At 41.7% G+C, this 23104-nt stretch overlaps 1 long non-coding RNA gene across 1 annotated transcript in view; it reads left to right on the top strand.

Annotated features, from left to right (window-relative positions):
• Positions 1–22313, top strand: part of LOC117805291 — a 36284-nt gene extending 13971 nt beyond the window's left edge. The window contains exons 2-4 of the long non-coding RNA XR_004629395.1: positions 1869–1992; positions 16842–16962; positions 21812–22313. This is a non-coding gene — a long non-coding RNA (uncharacterized LOC117805291). The remainder of the gene's footprint in view (positions 1–1868; positions 1993–16841; positions 16963–21811) is intronic.
• Positions 22314–23104: the final 791 nt, after the last annotated feature.

Genomic DNA, 23104 nt, shown 5'->3' with positions numbered 1-23104 from the left:
ATTTCAAAACCTAAATGTTGACTATGAGAGGGTAATCATCATCATCATGCAGATCTGATTGGCTGCAGGTTGCCATGTCAGACGCCTCATCCCCCAGTAGATTTTATTTAGTGTCGCAGCTTTCATAGAATAAAATCACAAAGTGCTTCACAGAAAAATATTCAATTTAAAATGAAATCATAAAACATTAAAAGAAACAGACAATAGCATGATTAGAACATTAGTCTGTAAGGTGAGTGGAAGGCCTGTTTAAATAAATGTGTCTTATAGAGTTTTTTAAAAGTGACAACAGAAACAGCTGAGTGAATATTTACAGGAAGAGTGTTCCACAATGTTGGTGCCACCGCTTCAAAACCACGGTCACCTTTTGTCCTCAAGGGACAACCAGCAAGCCCTGATCAGAAGACCTGAGGGACCTGCTGGTGAGGTAGGGGTGGAGCAGGTCGGTGATATAAGATAAGAGAGTTCTTTACTCGTCCCACCACGGGGAAATTCAAGTTTCACAGTAACAAAGTAGACAGTGCAAAAAATAAATATATAAAGCAAACAAGAGCCAATAAAGAACAATTATTGAAAATTAAAGAGGTAAAAAATAAGCATATCTTACAACATATATATATATATTATTGGTTATATAGTCTGACCACTGCAGAAAAGATATCTCACCATATATTCAGGAGCCTGACCACGCAGAGCTCCAAACACAAAAACAAGAACCTTAGAATGAATCCTGAATCTAACTGGAAGCCGGTGTAGGGAGGATAGAGTCTGAGTGATGTGGGTTGTCCAGCTGGACTTGGTCGACAGCCTTGCAGCAGCGTTCTGGACTAACTGAAGACGATGGAGGGATGATTTACTGAGGCAGGAGAAAAGTGAATTACAATAGTTTAAAGCATGAATGATCATTTCCAGTTCAGGATGTGACACAACAGATCTGAGTTTAGCAATGTTTCGTAAGTGGAAGAAACATGACCTGTTTTATGTGGGGATCAAAGAACACGGACTGATCGAATATTACTCCAAGAGTTCAGAGTTTAGACTGGACAGCAGGAGAGAGGGAACCAATACACTGAGCAACCCTGGAAGCTAGAGGATCAGAACCAATGATAAGTGAGGGTCTGGACCCCCTGGGGGGTCACGAGATGTCTTCCAGAATAATTTTTTTTCTTAAATATCTAAAAAAAGTACATTTTACTCATTATAGTAAAAAAATGTGAACTAAAACAGAAGCTAAAGTTGAAATAAAACCTTGAAAATATAAAGTGTAATGAGTTTTCTGCCTTTCTTTGTTTCCAGATGACTCTAAGTTTAGAGTTAGTGAACAGTGAATGATCTAAAGCATCAGCAGCAGCAGGTTCATTCATAACACACAGGAAACACAGACACATGCTCATATAGAGAGGGTCACTTTCTGCAGACCAGCTAACTGAAGACACATTAAATCACTGTGAGGGACTGTGGGGGGTCGAGAGTCTTTGGTGTCTATATTTTGGGGGTCACAGGCTGAAAACCCCTGATTTAAAGGCATCGTGATGTTTATAAAGCAGTTCAAAATATCTCCGTTTTAAACGCCGCTCAACGCTTCAGATTAAAACTCCTCAGAGGATTCTTCTTCTTCAGGTCTGAGTCATAATCTCAGTCTCTATCTTGTTCACACATTCCTTCCTCACGCCGAGTAAGAACCTGTTTTGGAAGATAACTGAGTTTTTGAGGCAATAACTGGATTCCCAGCGGCCCTCAAACTCTATGAATGGAGTGTTTTATTCCTGTGTTTTCCTCCATGTGTGAGGCGCCCGTAGAGATAACTCCATTCCCTACAAACAGCTCGGTAATGGTTCGTTTCCCCTCTCTGTCTTTTTCCATTTCAGGTCATGAAAGGAGCTGGCAGGAGAAGAAGAGGAAGAAGCAGAACGAGCATCAGCGGCGTTAGCCTTCGGTGCAGAGGGGAAGGAGAGGAAGCGGAGAGGAGAAGATGAGAGTGATGAAAGAGAGGTAAGAGAGCTCGGTGTGCCTCAGGGTTCTGCATTGTCTTCGTCTCCTCTTCCTCTGTTGCCCTTCGCCCTGACTGCCTGACTCAGCTGTGTACCTGGGTGGGTTCGCTGTTTGCATGCACGCATGTGTGTGTGTGTGTGTGTTTTTGTTACATGTTTGAATGTGGCTTTGTTTGATTGTGTGTGTGTGTGTGTGTGTGTGTGTGTGTGTGTGTGTGTGTGTGTGTGTGTGTGTGTGTGTGTGTGTGTGTGTGTTTGTTCCTGGCATCAAACCACAGCCGCCAGGTGAGGAGCGACCATCCTGTCTGACTCACCTGCTACAACCCTTTCTTCTTTGTTGTCTTTTTCCTTTCTCTCTATTATCCTCTCTCTCTCACTCGTTTCCTCTTTCTCCTCTCACTCTCCCTTTGTTGATTTTTATGAAAAGATGACATGGAAACAACAAAACATTGACTTCTTCACAGAGTCTGTCTACTTTCTTTGTTTACCAGTTAAACAACAGGTAACAGCTTTTTTTGAGTATCACTTTGGTGTGACACAAACTTTTAAAAAACAGTCTGAATTAATTTTCTTTACTGATTTAAATAAAAATAATTAAATATAAATATAAATATATATTATTCTGAAAAATGTGTAATCAAAATGATGCACAAATGTGTGTTTTGGAAGCTTTAAAAACATTAAAATGTTCTCTTAAAAGCTGGAAATTATAATCAAGATAGTGTTTTCAATTTTTTAATTTAAGTTATTTTTACATCGGTCAAACTGCATTTTTTAATCCCATCTAATAACTGAATTTCAACCACTAATCACATTTAATCAACATTTAATCATGTTTAAAATTTAATTACTTTGCATTTTATAATATAACAATGATCCAAAGCTCCATCTAAAGGTCTGCAGCATTTACACACCCAAGAATAATGCTCTGCTCGCCACTTTAATGCACCTGAAAGCTTAGCTCATAGGCGGTCACTCAACCCCAAAGTACTGTGGTGATGTGTAGTTATTTATTTATCTTGATGCATCAACTAAACCAAGCTTGGAGTTTGTTAAAGTGAAATGTGGCGTTCGAAAATTATGCAAAAATGTGTTTTTTGGCACCATTAAAAACATTAAAAATGTATCTTAAAAGTTGGAAATCAGAATCAGAACAGTGTTTTTAATTTTTTTAATTTAAGTTATTTTTACATCAGTCAAACTGCATTTTTTAATCATGTCTAATAACTGAATTTCAATAGCTAATCACAATTAATCAACATTTAATCATGTTTAAATTGTAATTACTTTGCATTTAATATAATAGCAATGAATCAAAGCTTCATCCAAAGGTCTGCAGCATTTGCACACCAAAGAATAATGCTCTGCTCGCCACTTTAATGCACATGAAAGCTTACCTCTTAGGCGGTCACTCAACCTCAAAGTACTGTGGTGATGTGTAGTTGTTTATTTATCTTGATGCATCAACTAAACCAAGCTTGGAGTTTGTTAAAGTGAAATGTGGCGTTCAAATATGATGCACAAATGTGTGTTTTGGCACCATTAAAAACATTAAAATGTTCTCTTAAAAGCTGGAAATCAGAATCAAGATAGTGTTTTTAATTTTTTAATTTATGTCTTATTTTTACGTCGGTCAAACTGCATTTTTTAATCATGTCTAATAACTGAATTTCAATAGCTAATCACATTTAATCAACATTTAATCATGTTTAAAATTTAATTACTTTGCATTTAATATAATAGCAATGAATCAAAGCTCCATCCAAACGTCTGCAGCATTTGCACACCCAAGAATAATGCTCTGCTCGCCACTTTAATGCACCTGAAAGCTTAGCTCTTAGGCGGTCGCTCAAACTCAAAGTACTGTGGTGATGTGTAGTTATTTATTTATCTTGATGCATCAACTAAATCAAGCTTGGAGTTTGTTAAAGTGAAATGTGGCGTTCAAATATGATGCACAAATGTGTATTTTGGCACCATTAAAAACATTAAAATGTTCTCTTAAAAGTCAGAAGTTACAATCAAGATAGTGTTTTTAAATTTTGGAATTGATGTTATTTTTACATCGGTCAAGCTGCATTTTTTAATCCTGTCTAATAACTGAATTTTAAAAGCTAATCACAATTAATCATCATTTAATCATGTTCAAAATGTTATTACTTTGCATTCATGATATCACAGCAATGAATCAAAGCTCCATCCAAACGTCTGCAGCATTTGCACACCCAAGAATAATGCTCTGCTCGCCACTTTAATGCACCTGAAAGCTTAGCTCTTAGGCGGTCGCTCAAACTCAAAGTACTGTGGTGATGTGTAGTTATTTATTTATCTTGATGCATCAACTAAATCAAGCTTGGAGTTTGTTAAAGTGAAATGTGGCGTTCAAATATGATGCACAAATGTGTATTTTGGCACCATTAAAACATTAAAATGTTCTCTTAAAAGTCAGAAGTTACAATCAAGATAGTGTTTTTAAATTTTGGAATTGATGTTATTTTTACATCGGTCAAGCTGCATTTTTTAATCCTGTCTAATAACTGAATTTTAAAAGCTAATCACAATTAATCATCATTTAATCATGTTCAAAATGTTATTACTTTGCATTCATGATATCACAGCAATGAATCAAAGCTTCATCCAAACGTCTGCAGCAATTGCACACCCAAGAATAGAGCCCTGCTAGCTTGCGTGATGCAGTTGCTTGCTAACATCCGTCACTTTAGCTGCACCTGCATGCTTAGCTCATAGGCGGTCGCTCAAACTCAAAGTACTGTGGTGATATTTGAATAGTTATGTATTTAGATGCAACATCTGAACCATCTTGTAGTTTGTTAAAGTGAGGTGGTGTCATTATTTTGCATTAGCAGGAAGCAGGAAGACACAGCGGCAGCTTAAGTACGGTGAGCCGAAAGGGACAAAATAAGGATTATGTGTTTATTTCAAACCGTAGTTGCATCATGTTCTGTACACTGATCCAGAATTAAGCTAAAAGTGTTAAATAACTGAAATAGCTTCTTTAATATTGACCCTGTTGAAGCTACATGATCGTAACTGTACACTAAACCCACTTCCTGTTTCAGTGTCATTACCCAAAGAATCCCTTTACTCGTCTGGAGGCAGTAATCTGTTCTCCCCGTCCATTAGTGGAGTTAAAAACCAGCGTTTCAGGGACTCAGGGATCCAAAAATAAAACCATTACCTTGGAGAGGAGCATCGCCAAAAGGCAAAAACACAGGAGTTAAAACTGGGAGAAGTGCCACCGCATTGTCTCGGTTGTGTTTCAGCAGGTTCCCAAAGTGAGCGGTCTCTCAGAGAGTCTGTGTGTGTGTGTGTGTGTGTGTGTGTGTGTGAGCCTGAGAGCAGCACTAAATCATTTTCCACCACGCAGGCTCTGCTAGCATGGCTGCCACCGTGCACAGAGCGAGGGGACGGTTTAAGAGGAGACACACAGAGGAAAGAAAACATTGTTTCTCTGAGTCCTCCCTCCGTACGAGACTCGGCCTCCCTCCCTGAGAGCTTCATACGAATGATTTGTTTTAGAGTTTTTGTCCTTGCAGCTTATTTTGGATCCAGTCCAGAGTTTGGATGAATAGAGGATCCTCTCTCCTTCCATTTTTTATTTGATGCATGTTATTCTAACGTGGGCTTTCAAACATCCCTCTCTCCACCTGTCTCATCTCTCCTTCTCACAGCCCGACCCTGCCTCACCGTGACTCGGCCCAAATTCAATTCAGCTCATTTCAGTTCACCTCAGCTCACTTCATAACAGCCCAGCCGAGCTCCACTCTCCCTCCGAGCTCTCCCTCGTGTCTCGCACTCCCTCTCATTTATTCTCAGTCCGTCTGAGACGTGCAATCTTCTGTCTCTTCTCACATTTTTAAATCCCTGCAGTCCTCTCTCTCTCTCTCTCTCTCTCTCTCTCTCTCTCTCTCTCTCTCTCTCTCTCTCTTTGGTCTGAGGAGGTTGGGATCTCTTCCCCAGGAGCAGCTGGTCATCTTAGAAATGAAAGGATGATGAAAAGAGCAGCAGTAGACGGGTTGTTTGGTTGTAGAGTGACGGTTCAGAGAAATGGGGAACTATTCCCAACGATGATAAATCTATTTTTGGGATATCTCACTTTTCAAATCGACTGGAGGAAGAGTGAAGACTTTCTTTTTTATCTCATCCCTCTGGTGATGGATGTCCCCTATGTCACATGTTGTTGGACTACACACATCCCCCATTGTTTGGGCCTTGTTCAAATGATGCAAGCGCAGTCTGGGGAAGAAAGAAAGGAAAAAGGTGGAGGATGTTGTAAGCAAGTATCCAGACATGCGCCTGCTCTTTCTTCTTCTCCCCCCACCGTTCTCTTTTTGGACTCTCGAGTGTGTCTGTCCTCGGCTCTGGAGGAAGACTCTCTTTCAGGAGCAGCCAAGTCTGTCTAAGCTGGACTTAAAAAGCTGCGAGAAGTGCTTCTCTTTTTTCGGTGTGTCCGTTTGTGTTGCAGGAAGGCGGGGCCGCGGGGCCGAAGCCGCGGCGTGTCACATGGTTTCATATTTCAAGAAGCGGGTGTGAGAAAATGACAGGCAAATGAGTCACTCCGTCAAGTCGTATTGATTCACTGCGAGGCTCAGGGACAAGGCGAGTAATTGTCAGTTTCACGCTCACGCTAAATAACAGGCGACTGATGGACGGCGGGTCACAGTGATGGGTGCAATCAGCAGGGGAGACGCTTTAGAAAGCCTGATGGACAAGTGTCCAAAATGGGAACATTTGTGTCCGCACAAAGGGAAGAGTGGAACAACAGAGCGCCCTCCTCCTCCTCCTCTCCCCAACCAGCAGAGGATTAAAGATCAGAACCAGAGCTTTCATTGAGTTTAAACCCTCAGCCAGAGACTCAGAGGAGTGAGGGGGCACAGATGGAAAAATTAAAAAAGATAAAGAAGGATATCAAAGAGTGTGGGAACCAACACGACGGAAGAAAGGAGAGCGTTATCTGCAAGAGAGAGAGAGTAGAAGAAGAGGAGAAGAAGCAGGGGGTGAGGGCCGATGGAGCGATGCCTCTAATGTCTTTATAAGGTCATAAAATTCTGCACTTCCTGCCCTCTCTCTAATTGCTGCGAGGGGAAGAAGAGATGGGATGAAGGAGGAAGGGGAAGGAGGGGGGACTCGACTCTACCTGCCTGCAAAATGAGGCCTCTAAATCCTGGCTGCTTGGCCGGGGGGGGGGGGCTTCTCTGGGATCGCTTTGCAAGCAACATGGATGCAAAGAGAAAGAAAGACAGGGTTCCCACACATCCTGGAAAACCTGGAAAACAGTTGACCAGTTTTCAAATTGGAGAAAAAGTCAAATGTCCTGGATAATTATTAGAGTGTGACCTGATAAGGTTAAAAAAAACACATCCCCATTCAACATTTGTGGCCATTTTTGTCATTCAGATCTATTTAGGTCATTAATGCACTGATCCTCTGATTATTATTAGTATTAATTATTTCAGTAAGGAAGCTTCCACAGTCCTTTGCAGGTTCTTTGTTTTTTACTTAGCTAATTTTATATTTATTGAGAAAAGTGAAAGCTGAGATGAGAGTTAGCCATCATTGTTACTTGGTTCCATCATTTTTAAGCATGTAAGAGATGATTCATGATATCCATAGACTGCACGTCTTCAAATGTAGACTTCCACTGAGAGGAACATATTAGACTATTTAGGAACTAAATTAGGAACTCAATTTAGACCGTCATACCAGCTTGATCATCACTGAAAATGTCCTGGAGAATGATCTCTGGAAAAGAGTGGGAACCCTGGAAAGAGAGAGAGGAGAGAAAACTCTGTGTTTGCGAGTTCTCTGAGATTAAAGAAATGCAAAGAGAGATAAGAAGGCAGGTAGATGGAGGACGGTTCTGTGTTTTAATGATCCCCTCAGAGTTCTCTGAGAGGAAATAAAAGGAGAATGCAGAATGACAGTGAAGGGGAAAGAGGACTTCAGGCTATTCCTCACAATAAGTGCTTTAAAATAAATCAGAGAGAGAACACAGAAATAAAGAGAGGCAGAGGACGAGAGGGTTTTATTGACTCAGCGGGAATCGAGCGTAGAAATGGCTTCGCTTCCCCGAGGAGCCGTCTGCTGAACTCCTGGAAATGTGAAAAGTAACGCTTGCCGTCGCTGGAAAAGAAAACATTTTCATTTCATAAACTGCTCGAGTCGAAGAGGCTGCTCGACTCAGCACAGTGGAGCCTTCAGAGGCAGGGATCCACTTCATTACTGCCAGGGTTCAGAAAGAGCTGCTCCAGAAAACCTGCACGTGAAGGGAGAGGGGATCAGACCAGAGTCTGCAGAGAGAGGACGTCAACTCTGGAGCTTTCAGGATGAATCATGAAGCATCAAAAAGCTTATCTAGAAGTTTTCATGAAGAGAGATGAGAGATGCTCCTGCAGCTGAAAGTCACCGCCAAAAACTAACAGAAGTTAATTTCTGTTAATCTTTAATGTCTGCACAAACACCAAACTTTAAATCACTCCAGCCCGCTCTCATTCTTCCTGTTGTGTTGTTTAAAAACACCTTAAAGTGCTCTTCCACATTGTCCTCCTCCGCAGCGCCCACGCCTGGCGTTGTCTAAACGCCATGTTTTTTAAAATGAATGTCAAATTCCATCATTGTGATTTTGTTCCCCGGTGTTCATTTTTGTATCTTTTGTCGCTGACTTATACGCCCGAGTTCGTGAGCCGTGCGCTCTAACTTTCAGCCGGTTCTGATGGGAGACGTATGGGGGTGCATTGTTACTCGCCGCGCGGCGCTGTAGGAGCCGTATAACAGTCGCCGCCGAGCTTTATCAGCAGCTGAGAGAATGAAAAGGAGTCAAAGGCAGCCCCCTAAGCTTTCCATAATTCGTCCCGCGAGGAGACAAAGGCCTGCATTCACTGCTGGGTGTCGATAAGACCTATCATTAGTCTGCCATTGGAGGTATTACAAACACACACACACACACACACACACACACACACATGCAGAGTGCAGTGAGGTACTTATTCCTGTACCCATTCTCTCTCTTTTTTTCCACACACACACACACACACACACACACACACACACACACACACACACACACACACACACACACACACGCAGCCAGGCTCGACTGAATCGAATAAAAGCAGAGGAGTGGACCTCCTGCTGCTTTCCCATCACAGCAGAATTCACTCAGTTTCACATGTTACACACTCCGCCGTACCGCCTGTTCATGTATGCTCCTACAAAATAAAAGAACTTAAAGTGTCTCATGCTGCAGAGCTCACACTGATGGATGCACGCAACCCTGAAATGGATGTAAATGTGTTGGCGATAGAAGAAGAGAAATCTTTACCTTGAGAATAAACAGCAAACATTATTCAGAGTTATAGATTCAGTCTCTGCTTCGTTCTCACGCTGCATGTGTTTAACTTTAGGACACAAAGGCGATGCTGAGAGCAGGAGGAATAAATCTATTCATTTAGAGATATGCTTATTGATTTTTCTTTTTCCTTTAAAAAACAAACAAACAGGGACAACTCTTAAAACAAACAACAATAAAACAAAACACTCGCTCACAAATCCAGTAAAAGACATTTGAGAGGGGACCTGGGTCATCATCCTACAAACATATGTACATATTTAGTCCTACACAAACCCCCTAACAGGAACAGAAGAAACGTTCAGTCCAATATAGGACATAAAGGGCTCCCAGGTATTATGAAAGATGTCTTTGAAGCACACAGAATGGGTCGTTTTCTAGATTAGTGTTTAAGATATCATTAATTTCTTGACCTGTGAGTTAGAGTAGCTACTTCTGTTTTACACTTCAGGCAGAGAGGGGGAACAAGCAGCATTGAATTCATGATGAAGTGAAGGGGACACATGAGCCCTGTGTAGTATCTTAAACTGGATAGATTTAACTCTATTACACACACTCTAAGTTCTCGCCCTCTGCCAGACATCGTCCCATTGGTCGTCTGTAATACCTACACTAAGTTCTCTCTCCCACGTCCGTCTCACGTGAGTTGTACCTCTGGCACCACACTCTCTCAGTACGTTATAGAAAGACTTTATAGAGTTGCTCTGTGTGGAGGAATACGTTTTAAAGTTTAGTTCTGTAAAATATTAGAAATAAAGCAAACGAGGAAGTGTTTGAATTCAGCCAGGAGGAGGCCAGAGAAGAGGCCAGAGAAGAGGCCAGAGAAGAGGCCAGAGAAGAGGCCAGAGAAGAAGCCAGAGAAGAAGCCAGAGAAGAGGCCAGAGAAAAAGCCAGAGAAGAGGCCAGAGAAGAAGCCAGAGAAGAGGCCAGAGAAGAAGCCAGAGAAGAGGCCAGAGAAGAAGCCAGAGAAGAGGCCAGAGAAGAGACCAGAGAAGAGGCCAGAGAAGAGGCCAGAGAAGAAGCCAGAGAAAAAGCCAGAGAAGAGGCCAGAGAAGAAGCCAGAGAAGAGGCCAGAGAAGAAGCCAGAGAAGAGGCCAGAGAAGAAGCCAGAGAAGAAGCCAGAGAAGAAGCCAGAGAAGGCTGGCAGCCGGCGGATGATAGAAGTCGTTGTTTACAGAAATAATCTCAGAGTTAATGCAGTATTGACTTATTGATGATAGAACGCTACATGTAGCACATTTACTTAACAAGACAGGAGTGAAATGAGGTTGCAGGAAGAGGAGGTGTCCTATTAGGGCCTTCCTGTGTGTGTGTGTGTGTGTGTGTGTGTGTGTGTGTGTGTGTGTGTGTGTGTGTGTGTGCACTCTGCTGTCTGGGCCCTAAGTAGATGATGGACTGTAGCTCGTATTCCCATTCTCTCTCATTAGCTCTGCCCCCCCTGAGAATATATGAGGTTACTTACCTTCCTCGTGCGCGGAGTTCCCGGCCGAACGCCAAGCAGCGTTAGCTCAGGGTCATTAGCCACGCTGCTTGGAACAAATGGCCTCTGATAGCATCTCAGCTAGAATACAACAGGAGCAGATTAACCCTGTGATCTCTGGAGGGGAGTGCGATGAAAACAAAGGAAGACAGATCTTCAGTTTTAGCACTTTTAGCTTCTTCTCCCTGTGAGTGATTCTTACAGAGTCCTCTCTTTTGGAGGCCTTGGAGTCTCGCTGCAGCTCAACATCACAGTTGTTTGCCTGAAAACAAAAACCGCAGAGAGAAAAGTGGGCAGAGGATCAAAGCCCAAGGAGGATTTGTCTGGCAGATAGTCACTGGGGTCCTGCCTGTTTAGACTCCCTCCTTCTCCTCCTCCTCCTTCTCCTCTCTTTCTCTCCGTGTCTCTCTATCTGCACACCGCTGGGTTGCCCCCTCACAACACTGCCAGCTTGAAAATTATAGATCATGAAAAGAAGAGTGCAGTCACAACAACCTCCTCCGTGAAGCAGACGCCTCCTTATTACAGCGTGCAGGTGTGTGAGCGTGCGTGCGTTGTGTTGTGTGTTTTTCGTCTGCAGCTTTGTGAAGGTTGTGATATTATTGGGATTTAATCCTCCTCTTTTGATATGGTAAACAATTCGCCTCTTGATTTCGACATCCTGCAGATTTCATTATCAAAGAGGAACCCTGGCAGGACCTGAGAAAGCCTCTGAAGTCTACAGGAGGAGATAATCCAACAATAGAAGATATAAAGTCAGATTGCCTTTGTAACCTCAGTGAACATAACTCCTGAAGGGTTTATTTCCATCCAGGGTCAATGTGTTCACCAAAACGTTCTTTCCATACGGCCTCGGTGAGGTTTGTGGCCTGCTGGTGAAGGGGGGGTTGCTCAGATGTCTGTTTTGGGCAGAAAGACACGCCCAGAGGATGGATATAATTAAAACTAGTGACTTCTCTTTTTTTTTTTACTTGAATAAGGAGGGTGTTTGGGTAACTTCTCTGGGTGGTCTAGCTCTACATGTCTGTACTAGTTTTATTACAAACAGGCACAATATGGGGAGAGCTCAGACGTATCCTGACAGAGCACAGAGACGAGTGTGTTCAATGTTCAGACATGAAGGGGACAGAAAGGAAAGCAGAGGCTCAGCTCGGGCTGGGATCCTTATTTGTTGTTTGGAAACAACAACATGTATTTAGATATTTTTAAAGATGCATGTTTTTGATCTCCGTCATGGTTACGCATGCAGGCCGGTAAGTGGCGATAATCAGTCTGTCTTATAGAAGAACATCGTGCACATGAGTTTAGAGGAAGCAGCAACCTCCGGTCTTAAATTATGAAGACGATGCAGAAGTGTTAAAAACTGCAGTTCCTCATGCATCCACTAGAGGCTTGCTGCAGAAACACAGGAAACCACATACACACCCATTCAAAGAGACGATCTTTACAGCAGAAATAAACATGTTTACAGCCTGGTTCAAAAAACAGTTGAATCTGATATTTGAAGATATTAAATGTACAAGTTTTGCATAATTAGAGGCACAGCTGACTTGATTGACAGGCGGGAACACTGTAGCTGTTAGCGAGGAGGCTTAAGCCCCGCCTCTTTACCTCACACTAGCTCCACTGAAGTTAGGTTGAGTTCAGCATTTCCAATATGGCGCCCGCCGACGATCGGCTTCAAAACAGGGCTTTAGGAACAGACGGGTGACATCACGGAGACTACGTCCATTTATTGTAGTCTTGTAATGATGCGTTAAAGCTAACGGTACCGACCAGATGTAAACAAAGCGTTAGCATGCCATCTTGGTGGATGCACAAGTTGAGGTTATGAAGTCAGCGCTCCTTAATACCTATGCTTTAGCTGTCGCAACAAATACAGACAGAACAGCAGCCTGTGAATATGCAACATGCATCTCATTACAACTTAAAACATCAGGTTATTAATCTGTAAGCTCTCATTTTAACTTATTCTATTTAACCTTTATTTGACCAGGTAGGTCAATTGAGAACCGATTCTCATTTGCTAAACAACCTGGACATCTTACTGCTTCATACAGCGTTTATTTAAAGCTCCTGTCATCCTGCTGCCACCCAATGAGTGATCATGAGAGGGTTAAAAGAAAGCAGGGTGACATTTTTGATATCAAATATTCCAAATTGTTGCTAGTTAACTCGCAAACTGATTGCTACAAGATGTGAGGTACCACTCCGTCCACAGGGGGCGCCAAAATCAGCACAAAGTGAAGTTCCTCAGAGAAATTCCTGCAGAAAAAACTCATAGCTTCAATTTTCTGTTCGTAGCAGACATCCCGTCATCTTTCATGATTCATTTTTATATGTTATATATATCCCCAAGAGGAAATACATTCTTTATCACACAGACTCTGCAGAAACTGGACCCTGTGAGCATGCAGTAATGAGATGTCAGAGCGGGCGCCCTGAGTGTAGTCCAGTACCCTGCTGAAGGGCACCTTGGCAGAGTCCAGGGAGTGAACTGGAACCTCTCCAGCTACCTGCTTCATTTATAAACTTGAATCTGTGACCCTTCGATCCCCAACCCGAGTCCCTACAGACGGAGCTCCTGCAGCCTGTTATGTTTGGACCCCTGGTGGCCCGGTTGAGCCATGTTCAGGTCTAAGAGAACAACCTTTAGTGTAAACCGTGTAGCTGAGTTTAGAAGTGCCAGCGTTGTGTGATTGTGTTGCATGTGTTGTAAGGATTGAATGTTGCACAGTCTCTAAAACAAGCTTACACTTAGTTTCCTCCCGGCACACAGTTTGTCTTGATGATTATAAAAGTTAAACACTTCAAACCGTCTCTCTCTCTTCTTCAAATTAAATCCTGGTTTATACCAGACTTCCTTCACTTTGTGGAAATCAGCCCCACAACAAGGCCTCTCCCAGCTCTGCGTCCTGATTAACAGCGTCTCCTCGTTCGCACATAAACACCCTGTACCATCAAACGTTCACAGCGTTTGTTCATTTGCAACCTTTTCTCTTTTTTTCTTTTTCCATTGGCGTGAATCGGCTCATTTAGCCGGCAGAGAGAACACAGATTTTATTGTTGCGTTGTGTTTGGAGGGGGAGGGGAGGGGGGGCGAACACATGGGTGGTCCGGGGCTCTCTCTCATTCTTTTTGATGTACTGAGCAGCACATGGATCTGTTAATGAGAGTGTAAATTGGTGACTTCGTGCCGGGACCTTAATGACAAAGTCCCTGATCTCGACAAGTCTGCTTAGCGGGGCAGAGAGAGAGAGAGAGAGAGAGAGAGAGAGAGAGAGAGAGAGAGAGAGAGAGGGAAGGGAGAGGGGGGAGAATGAAATGATAGAGGAGGAGGTGGTTAAGACAACATAGCGATGGTAGGGTGGGACGTGCCACAGAAAGGAGCATCAGCTGTGAAGGACTGAAATAGTAAATTGCATGTATATTCTGGAAAATGGAAGTTAAGAAAAATGTGAGGGGGGCGTTCTGAGGCGACATAAAAGGTTTAATTTCTCCTTCAGCTGTGGCGAGCAGCTTTCCTGTGCTGCCCCATTTCACTGTATTTAACATCAAAGTGGAGTATGAACAATTGAGGCAATTTTTCATCTGGCCAAGGTCAATCATTGTTCCTTCTCTGTGAATGTAGATCCGGCTGAGAGGAGTTCAGAGGAACTATAATTCACCAGCAGGACCATTTTAGAACGCCACCTTTCTGCAACCTTTTCTTCTCTTTGTGGACTTTTCTTTCTCGCTCAGCTTTTTTAAACTGTTCAAGTAATTTCCAGGAATTTTCAGGTCAGTTTATTAAAGAGGTTGTGTTATTTTTGCACAGGATTCATGTTTGAGCTGTGTGTCTAGACAGCTTTTAATAATATATGAGATTCAATTCATGTAATATTAAAGACAAAAACTGCCTGATTTGAGCCGTACGGTTTCCTCCTGTGTGCTCAGATTGAGTTTCCTGCTCACCACGTTTTACTTAAAGATCCAAACATCTTATATGTACTGAAAAGAAAAGTGGATCTTGTTAAAACACACTCAGCATGAGTAAACACAGAGCAGTCAGACCTCTGGGTATCTGTGAGTGAGTCAGTCTCGTACCTGTCACGTCTGGTAGTCTGAGTTTTTACTCAAACACAGAAAAGTTCTTGAAGCAGTAAAAAGGACTCCAACAGCAGGGCGCTCAAAGACATCATTAATACGGCCAAAGCCGTTTAAAAGCCATGGATGAATATGTCTTCCAAAGGAACTTTAATGTGCTTATTGACCACAAATGAACCCGCAGCTTTCAGGGGACTCAGTGTGACTCATTATGAGACACAATGGGAGACCAAACAGCACTCCAATCAAAGAAAACATCAGGGCACGCAGAGAACAACCGTGACTGACTAATGGAGCACTGAGATCACATTCAACTTCTTCTAACCTGAGTTTGGATCTCTGAAAGGCTTAAATATCATCTTATTAAAAAAACACTCAAATAAAACATAATCAGGACGTTAAAATCACCTCAGTGTGGGATTTAAACGATGAGTAGACACATAGAAACGTCACTTTGATGCAGAATATTCAATTAAATGAACCGGAAATTGATTAATCCATTGATAGAAAAGAGGCACTGATTAAGAAAATGTAGGACTTTGTATTTTTTTATGCTCTTATAGACACATTAGAATGCTTTTATTTTGAAATTTCACCTAAAAAGCTTATTTAAAAAAAACATTTTATTTATTTATTTTAGTCTCTTTCTCCTACTTTTCAGGGGTAAAAAAAAATTCTTCAGGAAAAATTAAAAAGTCTGTATTTAATTTGTCATTTTATTTTGAAATATCACCCAAACACATATATATTTTTTAGTATTTTATCTATTCATTGAATCTCAAAAATTATCCTCTTCTTCTCAAAGATGTAAAAACTTTGGTGCTAGAAAAGAATACGCTTCACCAAAAAGGAAAACTTCTATTTTTGATTTGTCGTTTTATTTTGAAATTTCACCCAAAAACTTGTATTTTTTTGTATTTTATTTGTTTCTTTAATCTTAAAAAAATCTCCTCTTTTTGTCAAAGATGTAAAACTTCAGGGTTAGAAAAAAAAATACACTTCAGTGAAAAGTCAATATTTAATTTGTGATTTTATTTTGAAATTTCACTCGAAAAAACGTTTATTTTTTTAATATTTTATTTTTCATGTTTTAGTCTTAAAATCTTCTTTTTCAAGCATAAAAAAATAATTATTCTTCACAATAAAAAGTAAGAAATCTAATTTTAATTTGTCGTTTTATTGTGAAATTTCACCTGAAAACTTTTATTTTTTAGTATTTTATTTATTCATCAAATCTAAAAAACCTCCTCTTTTTCTCAAAGATGTGCTAGTAAAAAATACTCTTCAACAGAAAGGAAAAAGTCTATATTTAATTTGTCGTTTTATTTTGAAATCACCTTTAAAAAGTCCAAGTCATGTTTTTAGTAAAAGCTGAGAAACAACCAGCAGCAGGTTCAGTTGAGTATCAGGGATCTTTCGTGCAACATCTGGGAGTGAATCCTCTGTGTGTGTACGTCAGAGTCAGCTCCATGCGATGCATTACAGTCTGCTGTCATTATCCTCCAGCTCTTCATTGTGTCTCGTTCCCCACATTAAAGCTCCTGAATGATGTTTGGGTTTATTAGAAGAGACGTGACGTCCATCCAAACGCACGATCGTCCTGTTTCTGATGTTTCAAACTGCAGAGGCTTCAGAGGCCGCTCCACATGTTTGTGTTCCTTCAGGCATCAGTGTTTTTCCCACAATCCACCTCTTCCATAAAGATGAATCATGTGTTAATGTACACACACTGTGGTTCTTAGTCATTGTTCTAAAGACCACCCAGAGTGTGTGTGTGTGAGCATGTGTGTGTGTGTGTGAGTGAACGTCCTGTGAGTGAATGTAAACGTACCTCAGCGTGTGTGTTTCTGAGTGTTTTCACTAAACACCTGAGTTTACTCCGTTCTCTCTCTCTCTCTTTCTTCTCTCTGTCCAGGTCCAGACATGAAGGAGGCACGCACACACACCGGAGCACACACACACCGGCACCTCCAGTCTGTCTGCGGTCGACCTCCAGCCTGACTAACACACACTCACACACACCGTGGCCTGTTACGGTAAGAATCAGAGTGCTGTGAGTCAGGGTGATAATGAAGGTGTGAATGTGAGAAACAAACATCTTGTGTTTTTCCTCTGAGTTATAAAAAAAGCTAATTAAGTGCTTTTATTTTGAAAGGCTGCACATTAATTATACATGTTATTTTATTTTGTTAAATCTGAGTGCTGCAGAGAAGCATTGAGATAATGTTGTTTTCATGTTGCATGGGTCGATGATGCTATTTGTAGTGTGTGTGTGTGTGTGTGTGTGTGTGTGTGTGTGTGTGTGTGTGTGTGCTCAAAGCCCACCTCATCTTTTTTCTATTTCCATCCGTCAAACCCGATCTCCACCCGTCAACTTTAACAGCCGCACCACATATCCCACAAACCCCCAGAACCCCCCTCTGCTCCCCCCGCCCGGCGCCCCTCCCAGGCTTCCCAGCATCCTGCTTCGCCCTCCATCTTAAAAAAAGAGAGAGAGAGAGAGAGAAGCACGCACGCTGAAATTATAGCATGTGAGGCGGCATTGTGGGATTGTGGGAAGCCCTTCCCTCCCTCTCCTTCCTCTCCTCCCTCTCCTCCCTCTCCTCCCTCTCCTTCCTCTCCTCCCTCTCCTTCCTCTCCTCCCTCTCCTTCCTCTCCTTCCTCTCCTCCCTCTCCTCCCTCTCCTCCCTCTCCTCCCTCTCCTCCCTCTCCCTCGTCCTCCTCGTCCCTGCTTATCTTCTTCTCATTCAGCTCCTGTTTTGGCGAGGTTTGTTTAGACTTTCATTAAAGTCTCAGAGAGCTGCTCGTGTTCGTGTTTATCTGCAGATCCAGAGACTCCAGTTCAGACCGAGGCTAACAAGAAGCTAACGCAGCTCTAAATAAGAGCGACCTCTCATGAGGTGATTAGCTGTTTATTTATTGGCCTTTTCCAATCAGGCTGAAGTGGACGGTTTGTCCTTTAATGCCCCTCAATTAAATATTCAAATTAAATATTTTCAACAAAATCCCTCCTGCATAAACTCTTAGCTTAATGTGCATTGATTTGATAATGCTGTCTATCAAGACTAAAAGAACACAGGCAGACAACATCAAGACTAACAAAACACAGGCAGACAATATCAAGACTAACAAAACACAGGCAGACAATATCAAGACTTACAAAACACAGGCAGACAACATCAAGACTTACAAAACACAGGCAGACAACATCAAGACTAACAGAACACAGGCAGACAATATCAAGACTAACAGAACACAGGCAGACAATATCAAGACTAACAAAACACAGGCAGACAACATCAAGACTAACAAAACACAGGCAGACAATATCAAGACTAACAAAACACAGGCAGACAATATCAAGACTTACAAAACACAGGCAGACAACATCAAGACTTACAAAACACAGGCAGACAACATCAAGACTTACAAAACACAGGCAGACAACATCAAGACTTACAAAACACAGGCAGACAACATCAAGACTAACAGAACACAGGCAGACAATATCAAGACTAACAGAACACAGGCAGACAATATCAAGACTAACAGAACACAGGCAGACAATATCAAGACTAACAGAACACAGGCAGACAATATCAAGACTAACAAAACACAGGCAGACAATATCAAGACTAACAAAACACAGGAAGACAACATCAAGACTAACAGAACACAGGCAGACAACATCAAGACTAACAGAACACAGGCAGACAATATCAAGACTAACAGAACACAGGCAGACAATATCAAGACTAACAAAACACAGGCATACAACATCAAGACTAACAGAACACAGGAAGACAAAATCAAGACTAACAGAACACAGGCAGACAAAATCAAAACTAACAGAACACAGGCAGACAATATCAAGACTAACAGAACACAGGCAGACAATATCAAGACTAACAAAACACAGGCAGACAATATCAAGACTAACAAAACACAGGCAGACAATATCAAGACTAACACAACACAGGCAGACAATATCAAGACTAACAAAACACAGGCAGACAACATCAAGACTAACAAAACACAGGTAGACAACATCAAGACTAACAAAACACAGGCAGACAATATCAAGACTAACAAAACACAGGCAGACAACATCAAGACTAACAAAACACAGGCAGACAACATCAAGACTAACAAAACACAGGCAGACAACATCAAGACTAACAAAACACAGGCAGACAAAATCAAGACTAACAAAACACAGGCAGACAACATCAAGACTAACAGACCACAGGCAGACAATATCAAGACTAACAAAACACAGGCAGACAATATCAAGACTAACAAAACACAGGCAGACAACATCAAGACTTACAAATCACAGGCAGACAACATCAAGACTAAGAAAACACAGGCAGACAACATCAAGACTAACAAAACACAGGTAGACAACATCAAGACTAACAAAACACAGGCAGACAATATCAAGACTAACAAAACACAGGCAGACAACATCAAGACTAACAAAACACAGGCAGACAACATCAAGACTAACAAAACACAGGCAGACAACATCAAGACTAACAAAACACAGGCAGACAAAATCAAGACTAACAAAACACAGGCAGACAACATCAAGACTAACAGACCACAGGCAGACAATATCAAGACTAACAAAACACAGGCAGACAATATCAAGACTAACAAAACACAGGCAGACAATATCAAGACTAACAGAACACAGGCAGACAATATCAAGACTAACAAAACACAGGCAGACAACATCAAGACTAACAGAACACAGGCAGACAACATCAAGACTAACAAAACACAGGCAGACAATATCAAGACTAACAGAACACAGGCAGACAATATCAAGACTAACAGAACACAGGCAGACAATATCAAGACTAACAGAACACAGGCAGACAACATCAAGACTAACAAAACACAGGCAGACAACATCAAGACTAACAAAACACAGGCAGACAATATCAAGACTAACAGAACACAGGCAAACAATATCAAGACTAACAGAACACAGGCAAACAACATCAAGACTAACAGAACACAGGCAGACAAAATCAAGACTAACAGAACACAGGCAGACAATATCAAGACTAACAAAACACAGGCAGACAATATCAAGACTAACAAAACACAGGCAGACAATATCAAGACTAACAGAACACAGGCAGACAATATCAAGACTAACAAAACACAGGCAGACAATATCAAGACTAACAGAACACAGGCAGACAATATCAAGACTAACAAAACACAGGCAGACAATATCAAGACTAACAAAACACAGGCAGACAATATCAAGACTAACAGAACCCGTGAAAAGGCTCAAATGTTTCGTGCTAACTCATAAATCTCTGGGTGTAAATATAACCCCTCATCGTCTCAGTTTGGAAAGCAGATATGGTCGTCCTGGTCCTGGTCCTGGTCCTGGTCCTGGTCCTGGTCCTGGTCCTGGTCCCGCTGCACGTGTGACTGAGAGCCTCGCAGCCCCGCCCTCCTGCTCCCCGCTCTAACTGACGGCGCCTCCCTCGCAGCCTCCATGTTACTAACCAGCTGTAATGATACACTCCATCAGTTTGGCTTTGCCTGCGCGGGGCGAGCTTGGTTAACAGCCGGCCTGAGATGCTGCACACGAATTTGAGTGTGTGTGTGTGTGTTTGCATGTGTGTGTGTGTGTTTGCATGTGTGTGTGTGTGTGTGTGTGTGTGTGTGTGTGTGCGCGGCGGCTATTAAAGCACTTGAGCATCAGAGAGGGAAGGACTTGCGCTGCTAATGGATGTGTCTATTGATGTTCCCATTTAGCGGCACACTGTAAACGATAGGGCGATGATTGTGTTGGAGACGGAAGGAGGTGGAGGAGGAGTGGAGTGGAGAGCTGGGCGATGATAATGACAAGGAAGGTTATTATTTGGCACCCTGCGGAGTCCTCTCTCTCTCTCTCTCTCTCTCTCTCTATCCTTCTCTCTCGCTCTTGTTTCCCTCTCTGCCTATTGGCTATTATTCTCTCCTCACTCTCCTCGCTCTCTCCCTCCTCAGTCCGCTACTTTCTCATGACATTACTCACTGCTGCTAGTTTACATCCCTCCCTCACATCCACCTCTCTCCCTCTCTTTCCTCTGTTTCTTTTTGTATGTACAGTGCAGGGACGCTTACAGAGAAACAGAATAATGCATCAGCGCTGGTAAAATAGTTTCTTCTTATAAGATTTTCAGTCCGGCAGGCTGCCCTTGAAATATTGATTCACCCACCAGTAGATATTTCTTCTCTCAGTTGTGTGTGTGTGTTTGTGTGTGTGTGTGTGTGTGTGTGTGCTGTCAGGTTCAATCAGCGTGTGTGTGATGAATATGAATACAGTCAGCCTGCCTGCAGGTTTGGCAGGAGACCACCTCCAGCTGGACTTCAGACCCCTACTCAAGTGTGTCCACGTGTGTGTTGTGTGAGCGTGGTCGTACGTGTCGGCCTGCATCTGTCAGCGCCGTGACAACCTGCGGGTGGAATAAAGAAAAATGAACACCCTGACGCGCCTGCTGCATCCCCGAGCGCCTCTTATTACTGTCTCATGTTATTTATGGATGCAGAGATCAGAACAGAGTCACATGTTCGTATGTTAGGATCACATCTTCTACACTTTTTGTTTTCATGCAGGCACCATCCTGCCGTCCTCTCTTCCTCTCCTTTAAATTACTGTAATCATCCCGTCCTTCCAGCCCTGCTCCTCAGCCTCTGTGTGAATGTGTGTGTGAATGTGTGTGTGTGCATGTGTGTGTGCATGTGTGTGTTTCCTTGCAGGCTGCACAATGTGTGTGAGAATATGAAGATGTTGAGTTTGTAAGTATTTTGTCCGTGTAGTGAAGTCCATCGTTCACTCTGTACGTGTGTGTGTGTGTGTGTCTTTAATCGCAGGCCAACAGATGAAGAGAGGAGACGCCACTCCAGCTGTGAGGAGACTGAGGAGTCAACACACACTCACATAAACACACACACTCACACACACACACACACAGAGCCGGAGGCGCGTGAGCAGGTGAGCATTAAGTCAGGCAGCTAAACAGATCACGTCGCGGTGTGATATCTGCAGACAGGCAGACAGAGGAGGCCGGTCTGTACCTGCAGGCAGAGAGCAACAACTCCAGGCACCCGAGCCAGGAATTTACTCCCCCTCCTGAGAGAGGGAGGGAGGGAGAGAGAGAGAGGGAGGGAGGGAGAGAGAGAGAGAGAGAGAGAGAGAGAGAGAGAGACGTGTGTGAACCAAACCCAGCAGTGTTCAGACGCTCATGGACAAATTTTGTTTTTTAACTTCTGCGTCATAAAAATTGATAACTTCAATGTTGTGCAGACTTTTTTATCTGTAACAACCAAGAGAGACACATTTAAAACTGAATAATAAAAGACCTTCAACACAGAATATGAGGAGAAGATTTCAAAAGAGGATTCAGACATTCAACATTTTTGTACGATTAATTTTTGCAGCTTTTTAAGAACTGATAAAAAAATCTAAAAATGAGAAAATTCACGTTTTTAATGACCTTAGATGATGCAAACATTTTGCAAAATTAGCAGATTATATATGTGGATTAAAAGTCACTATTTAGTTCAATATTTTCTCTATATTTTTATATTTTTTTTATCATTTTATTTGTTTTTTAAATGCAGTTTTTAGCCGTACAGAAACACATTTAGGGTAATTTTTCAAAAAGTAAAATTTGAAAAAAATCTCAATTTTAATTCCTTGACTTTTATCATCATCCAGACATTTTTAAGACAACAAATTATTCCTATTATATTTTAATTTTTATTATTATAGACATTTTTCTGTTCTTATTATAAGAATTTAAAGAGTGAAATTTGAGTTTTTAACAACCTTAGATTATGCATAAAAATTAGAAAATGATCAGATTATATTTGTGGATTAAAAGTTATTATTTAGTTAAATATTTTCTAATTTTTTTCAAAATATTTTGTAACATTTTCTCTCTTTCTTAAAAGTATCTTTTAGCCTTACAGCAACACATTTAATGTCATTTTTTAAAAATTAAAAATTAAAAATTAAAAAAAAATTCTCTACTTTTGTCATCATAACGAATTATTCATATTATATTTTAATATTTATCATAATTAACATTTTCTGCTTCCATTAGTAGAATTTAAAGAGTGGAATTAAAGTTTTTAAAAACCTTAAGATGATGCAAAAAATTG

Source organism: Notolabrus celidotus, chromosome 2 (assembly GCF_009762535.1).
Source record: "Notolabrus celidotus isolate fNotCel1 chromosome 2, fNotCel1.pri, whole genome shotgun sequence".
NCBI classification, from domain to species: domain Eukaryota; kingdom Metazoa; phylum Chordata; class Actinopteri; order Labriformes; family Labridae; genus Notolabrus; species Notolabrus celidotus.
The sequence above is the reverse complement of the archived record's forward strand: the minus strand, read 5'-3'. Positions and strand labels throughout refer to the sequence as shown.